Below are 7,364 nucleotides of genomic sequence, written 5' to 3' on the forward strand. Positions count from 1 at the left end.
TAATGCAAACTCGGTGTCTCACATGAAATATTGGTTTTAACATGTTCATGCATTATCTCAACATCACATGCTCGAGCATTTCATGCATTTTAGAGTTCATTTGAAGAATAAGCCTTTTATCCTTGGACGTATATCTCGTTCACATTGGTTCCCCTGACTTCTGTTTGTTGTTTTATGCAATTTATGTCTCTGAAATGAAAAGAATCCCCTAGAAATAATGGATGTGGCTAGGACTGTTTATTGACAACACATATATTGTGATGCATTGCAGCATTGGGCAAAAGAAAAGGTAATTTCTTAGACATTAATATAGCATATTCAAAATATAATCACACCTTCGGAGTAATATTGAATGGAACATAACAAGTAAAGCCATAGTCCATGGTTATGTTTTCCGCATGCAATGTGTAAATTAAATTTTTTTATAATTATATTCAAATACAAAATAAATTAATTAATACAGTAATTTGGAACTAAAAATAGATTTTCAAATTTAAGTTAATCCATCCGGGCTACTGACATGTAGGTTTTTTAAGCATAGACATGAATGTTTCTTATTTACACTGCATTCTTATGATTTTTGTTCCATGCATCTTGTGCTTTTAATAGCAAAGACAAAAAGGGAAAAAAATCCCCTCTTTAATAAAGTTTACATGAAAACACTACTTATTTTGATATGTTAATTTAAAAAAAAAAATGTAGGTTCTTAATTTCTAGATATTGGTTTTCCACTTCTAAAACATAAATATACAAATTGGAGGTGATATTAATTCAACAGGCCAAAACTATAATGGTATTCCAAATAAGGTCATTACGGACTATTTGGGCTTTTGCCCTTAATTTTTTTTTTTTTTAATTAGCAATTTGCCCCTGTTTGCAAACTATATAGGGATATGCCCTTATTTTGATAATCGATTACCTTAAAATCAAGTTTCTATGAAATACTCGATCAGTTGAAAATCGAGTTCTATCCGATCAAACTTTAAAAAAATAAATTAATTAATTAAAAAATTAAAAAAAAAAAAAAACACATGGAACTCGATTTTACGGAAATCGAATTCAAAAACGCCACTATAGGGCATTAAAACGTTACTATAGGGCTTACAAACACCAATATAGGACTCCCTGATGGGGTCATCACACATATAAAAATTTTTTGCAAAAAAACGTCGCTATAGAGTTTTAAAACGTCACTCTAGGGCTTAAAAGTGTCATTATAGAGCTTCCTAATGGGGTATCACACTTATAAAAAAATTTTGCAGGAAAAATGATAGTTATAAAAAAAATTGTAGGAAAACGCTGCTATATGGCTTTAAAACGTCACTATAGGGCTTAAAAAACGCCACTATAGGACTCCTATACCTATAAAAAATTTTCAGAAAAACGCCGCTATATAGCTTTAAAATGTCACTATAAGTCATAAAAACGCCATTATAGGGCTCCCATGTATAAAATTTTTTTTTGCATGGAACTCGATTTTTGAATATTCGAGTTCCATGCAAATTTTTTTTTTTTTTTTATAAGTTTGATCGAGCATAACTCGATTTTCTACGAATCAAGTATTTCATTGAAACTCAATTTTAAGATAATCGAATATCTAAACAGGGGCACGCCCCTATATAATTTGCAAACAGGGGCAAATTGCTAAATAAAAAAAAAAAAAAATTAAGGGCAAAAGCCCAGATAGTCCAGGTCATTACATTCAAAACATGAATATGTATCGAACAAATCATAATATGTAGTGTGATTAATTATGTTTATGTTTTCACACATTTATAAACATACATAAACATATATAAACATATTTGAATAATCATTTTTATGTTCTCACATGCAATACACGTAAAGTAATTTTCATACTACTATAAATAATGAATTTCCCTAGAGATTTTATTTTATTTTTAACGTACGAAACAAAATGTACTCATTTGCATTAAAAAAAAAATACAAATGATTATGAGTTAGTAAAACGTATTTTCAAGTTTTATTTAATTTATTTTTCATCAATAATTTTTTTTCTCGAGTTCATTGCGCTTGGGTAGGGATTTGGGGTCGATGACAAGGTGTATTTTAAACTTCATTTCAAATATAACTCTTTACACTCACTGGTATTGACTTTATATTTACATAGTGTTCTCGCTCACTTTGAGTTATTAAGGTTTGCAGTTGTTCTTTTGTTGGAATCATATTCATTTTTTTTTTCTTTCAATTGAACTTATAATTATTTAGTTAGGACATACAATTGTCACTATATATAGTGTGTATCTTTATATAAGAGATTGGAGTCATCCTTTTAAAGATTAAACAATGATTACGACGTTGGTTTCTTTTTTACCTCAACTTTGATGTCCTCTCTCTCTCTCTCTCTCTCTCTCTCTCTCTCTCTCTCTTAATTTAAATGAAGGACATAACTATGAGTATTTATAGACAAATCAGGTTGTTGGTGCATACAATGACTTTATGGATAGTGAATATCAAGTAAAAGAAAAAAAAAAAAGAGTTCTCAAACAATAATTTATTATTTTCAAAATATAATCACACATTTCATGTGCCTAACTAAAACACATAACGAGTAATAGTCCATGTTTATCTTTCCATATGCATTTTTTGTGATTAAATTTTTACAGTAATAAAAATCATGAATTAAAGAAAATGTAAGTTCTTAATTTATATATACTAGTCTACTATTTCCGAAACATAAACTCAAATTGGAAGTGATATTGAAAAAATCAAACAATAATGCTATTCAAAATAAATACATCACAATTAAGACATGAATAGATATTGAATATTATGTTTATGTTTTCACACGCTTTGCATGTTATTGAAATATTCATACTAGTAAAAACATTAAATAAATTACACTTTTAGCCCTTACATGAAAACAACGTGTATTATGATATGTTAAGCAAAAGGAAATGTAAGTTCTTAATTTTTGGATACTAGTTTTCCATTTCTAAAACACAAACACAAATTGAAAGTGATATTGAAACAACCAAAACAATAATTGTATTCTAATTTAGGACAGAACATTTAAAACATGAATAGTTGTTGAACATATCGTAACAAGTAGCATGATTAATTATGTTTATGTTTTATGTTTTATACATATATAAACATATTTGTATAGTCATGTTTATCATCTCACATGCATTGTACATCAAGTACATTTGCAAAACTACTCATTTGGATAATCTGGTAAAAATATATCTTTAACTTCCACCTAAAACTACACATTTTTCAAATCCTAAATTTTTGCCTCTTTTATCTCTCCTCTTTTCAAAGCTTAAGAGGTTTCCCCTATTTGGAATTCTCTTTTTCAGGATTCAAAAATATCTTGCACCCTATGATGCAAGGCATATCAAGTAACTATATACCTATATCCTAATCCACTTGTAACTAATTAGTTAGTTAGTTAGATGATTTCTTAAGCATTAGCCTATAGGATTTAAACACTTGTCAACCATCTAGACGCTGCCAATACCACACAAGTAGTATAAGTAGGAGAATGTCAGCCCTTTGTAAATAAGTTTTTGGTAATTGAATGAATTGTTAGCCTTTGTGTGCTATTTGGAACTGCATTGCAAAGGTACTTATTCACCTATCAATGTGTTCTAAGCAACTCACCCTTTCATTGTTTCTAAATCATACACAAACAGCCCATCACATTCCCTACGTCACCCTACGTTCAAACAAAAATAAAACTTGAGGACAATCTAGTATAAATATATCTTTAACTTCCGCAACTCATTTTTTAAATCCTAAATTTTAGCCTCTTTTATCTCTCCCCTTTTCAAAGCTTCCCATTTCTTTTTCTTTTTCTTTTTTCTTTTTAATTGGGGTTTCCCTATTCCCTAATCTCACATTTTCCTTTTAAAAAAAAAAAATCCTATAAAACCACTACTATAACTTCTCATCCATATCAGTGGGTTCTAGTTAATTTAACTGATAAAATCTCTGATAGTTGAATAAAAGATCTGGAATACAATCCTTACCTACACCAAAAAAGGATTGGTGTTTTGGTACGATGATAAAGAGTATCATCAAAAGTGGATGCCATGGGTTGAAACTCTCTAATATATATATATATATATATATATATCCCTTAAATTTGCACTACCATGTATATTGTTTTTTTTAAAAAAAAAAAAAAAAAAAAAAAAAAAACCATTAGTCAATTGCCAAAACAAACATAAATAAATGTCATCTCTCCCCTCCTTCTCTTTCTCTTTGAGGCATAAGCAAAGGTAATATTCTTACTACTCAATCATTTTTCATGTTTTCTTGCTCACATGTTTGTTTGTGTGTCTTTAGTTTACTTATATTTATAATTTTGAAAAGATTTTTATAAACTCTCTTCCGGTGTTCAAACTTAAAACATTCTTCTATATCGGAATTGGTGTATATTTCAAATGACTATTTTGTATATCGAAATACAAAGAAAAAACAGCAAAAGAAATAAAAATAGTTTTTTTAATTAAAAAATGAAAAAGAAAAAAGCCTAGTATATATAAAGTTGCTCCTTTTCAAACTGAGATCCGTGTACAAATTGCAAAAGAAAACCAATTAAATCAGTCCTGTGTTTCTTTCCTCATATAAGAATTTATGTAACTACTACAACCACCTGCTTGGAAACTCAAAACTCCATGACTGTAAACATTCTCATCTTAAAGTAACATTAAAATCTCCTGAACGTGTATAATGAATCAATGATCATAAAAATTGCATATATTCTAAAAACAAGCACAAGTAGCCATCTATAGTGAGTGTCTGTTTGAGAACAGCTTATTAGCTGAAACTGAAATTTTTTTACTGAAAATAAAGATAAAAGTTAGCTGAAATAGTACAGTGGGACTCATGAATAATAGCAAAAATAAGTTAAATAGTAAAATAAGCTAACAAAAATAATCGCCAAATGCGCCGGTTGGAAAAAAGAGAGCATCATAAATAAAGCTCATATTTTAAAAAAAAAAAACAAAACAAAAATCTTTGGACACGTCTGTAATAAAGCCAAGAAGGACAGGAAATAATAGATTTCGGTAATATCTCACGATGGTACGGGGCCTTTCGATAGTTCTAAAACAGAAGGGTTATATATCCATCTGATCTGTGGAGAAGTGAACAATTTTTTGCATAATTTCCAGAAGCAACATTGTCAAAGTTGATACTGCTGATGGAATCCATGAATGCACCTGGAAAATGACATGCCCATATGAGAGTTAATTAAGTTGACAGCATACCAAACTTTATTCTTGTATTGCAAAGGACATCAAACTCCTCAATAATGTAAGACACCCGAAATATTGGCCATTAATTCTCAATGCTTGAATAGCCAAATTAAGTCTTTCAGGACTTCCTCTGGTTACTGGACAGGAATGGAAGCAAATGGCGAAGACTGAACAACAATATTATGATTTAAGATCAATTCATAGAAACGATAGAAAAATCAAGCAGTTTTAAGTTTAACAGATATAGTTAGTGAGCATTAGAAATACAACAGAAGGATCTACTACTTTTTCTCTATCGATCACACTCAACCACATGGATAGTTGTGGCCAAACCTGTGCATTTTTTTTTTTTTTTGTGGTACTAGATTTTTTGCCCAACACATCATGTTACCAAAATTGACAATAATCTATGATAATAACTCAGCAAGCCTAACATAAGATATTGAGACCAATTTTTTTCCCACCCAATAACATGAGAGGATGGGGTTTGAACTTAAGTTCTCTCCAATATTATTGAGTTACAAGACTCTTGACATATTGAGTCCAAATTATATATAATATTAGTGAGTAATTAATAAATTGGTTTCTGTGTGGTTTGCCGCAAAGTATTATTTTGTCCTAAGGATCTTTCAAAATACAAGCAAGCAAATGATAGCTTATAGCTAGCACTGTTCTGTGTTGACACTTGACATATTCTGTGTTGACACTTGACAATATGTCAAGTGTTGTCAAGTGTCAACACAGAACAGGAATGACTGTACTGATTGTTTGATTTAACAAATTAACTTGTGACTAAAAAAACAGACTAATCTTGTCACCATTCATAACGTAGATATGGTGATCTTTTGTAATTATCTGAGAAAAAAAATTATAACTATTTTTCTTTTCAACAGGCCAAGATCATAAATTTTTGCATAAACGTTACAAAATAATGTGCCAATAATCATATAAATGTATTTTAGATATTTATTTATAAACAGTTAAAGTCACATCAATCATATTCACTATAATGTTAGTTTGCAAATCTTTTGTAATAAAATTTGAAATAACTTTAGCATTTTTTTTTTCAATAATTCGACTGCATTGAAGGAAGCAAGAGGCATAATGAATGGTCTTAATTATATAATAATAATTTACACAAAATGATTATTATTAATTGGAATTGAGGTCATGCCAGCAATACTCCTCTAGCTTCTTCATGCAAACCTCATTTACCACGTTAATTTCTCTTATAAATATAACTTCAATATCAAAACTTGTAGACCAAAATAAAACACAATAAAATAAGAAGATGAGGCAAGCTGCAACAAATTCAGGAATGTTGAGAAGTGGGCCTCACTTGTTGCCATTGGCAACGATAAAGAAGATCATGAAGAAGTCCGGGTGGACAACGTGAACATGATGATATCCGCAGAGGCTCCAATTGTTTTTTCTAAGGCATGTGAGCTGTTCATAGAGGATTTGACAAGAAGGTCTCGGATGGTGACCATGTAAGGCAAGAAGAGTACAGAGGTACTCTTCTTATTCATTATAATTCAATATATGCTACAAAAAGTGTATTTAATTAAAATTAAACAATCACGAGACAAAATTGACAAAAAAATTTAATATATCTTTAATCAACCATGAAATAGGCAAAGTATAATGAATAAGATAATAAAAACAATACTAATAATTTAAAGATTGCTAAGTAAAAGACAAAAAATCATTCAAACTTCAATGAATAAAAAACATATAATAAAATACAAGTATAACCAAATACATGTTATATTATTTTTATCTATAAATTAAATTAAATGATAAATAGTAGTATATTTTAATCAGCTACATTTATAAATTATAATGTTATATGATATATTGATTATTTTAATGAAAATAAATGTATGATAATAAAATAATGAAAAAAAGAAAATAAAAGAAGAGTACCTCTGTACCGGAAAAAGTGGGAATTGGGAATGCTTGAATATGCTTCACAATCAAAGGTCCTACAGGGTACAGCAAACACAATTGCTTTTGTAGAAAAAAAAATTTAACCATACACGTGGTTGGTTGTCTTATGTCTAGTTTGCTACAATATTTATTCAATGTTCACACAGAACAGAAGCTTTGTTACACTTTATATTGTAAGTGATGGAA

The sequence above is a fragment of the Quercus suber genome, unplaced genomic scaffold (genome assembly GCF_002906115.3).
Source record: "Quercus suber isolate HL8 unplaced genomic scaffold, Cork oak 2.0 scaffold_815, whole genome shotgun sequence".
Classification (NCBI taxonomy): domain Eukaryota; kingdom Viridiplantae; phylum Streptophyta; class Magnoliopsida; order Fagales; family Fagaceae; genus Quercus; species Quercus suber.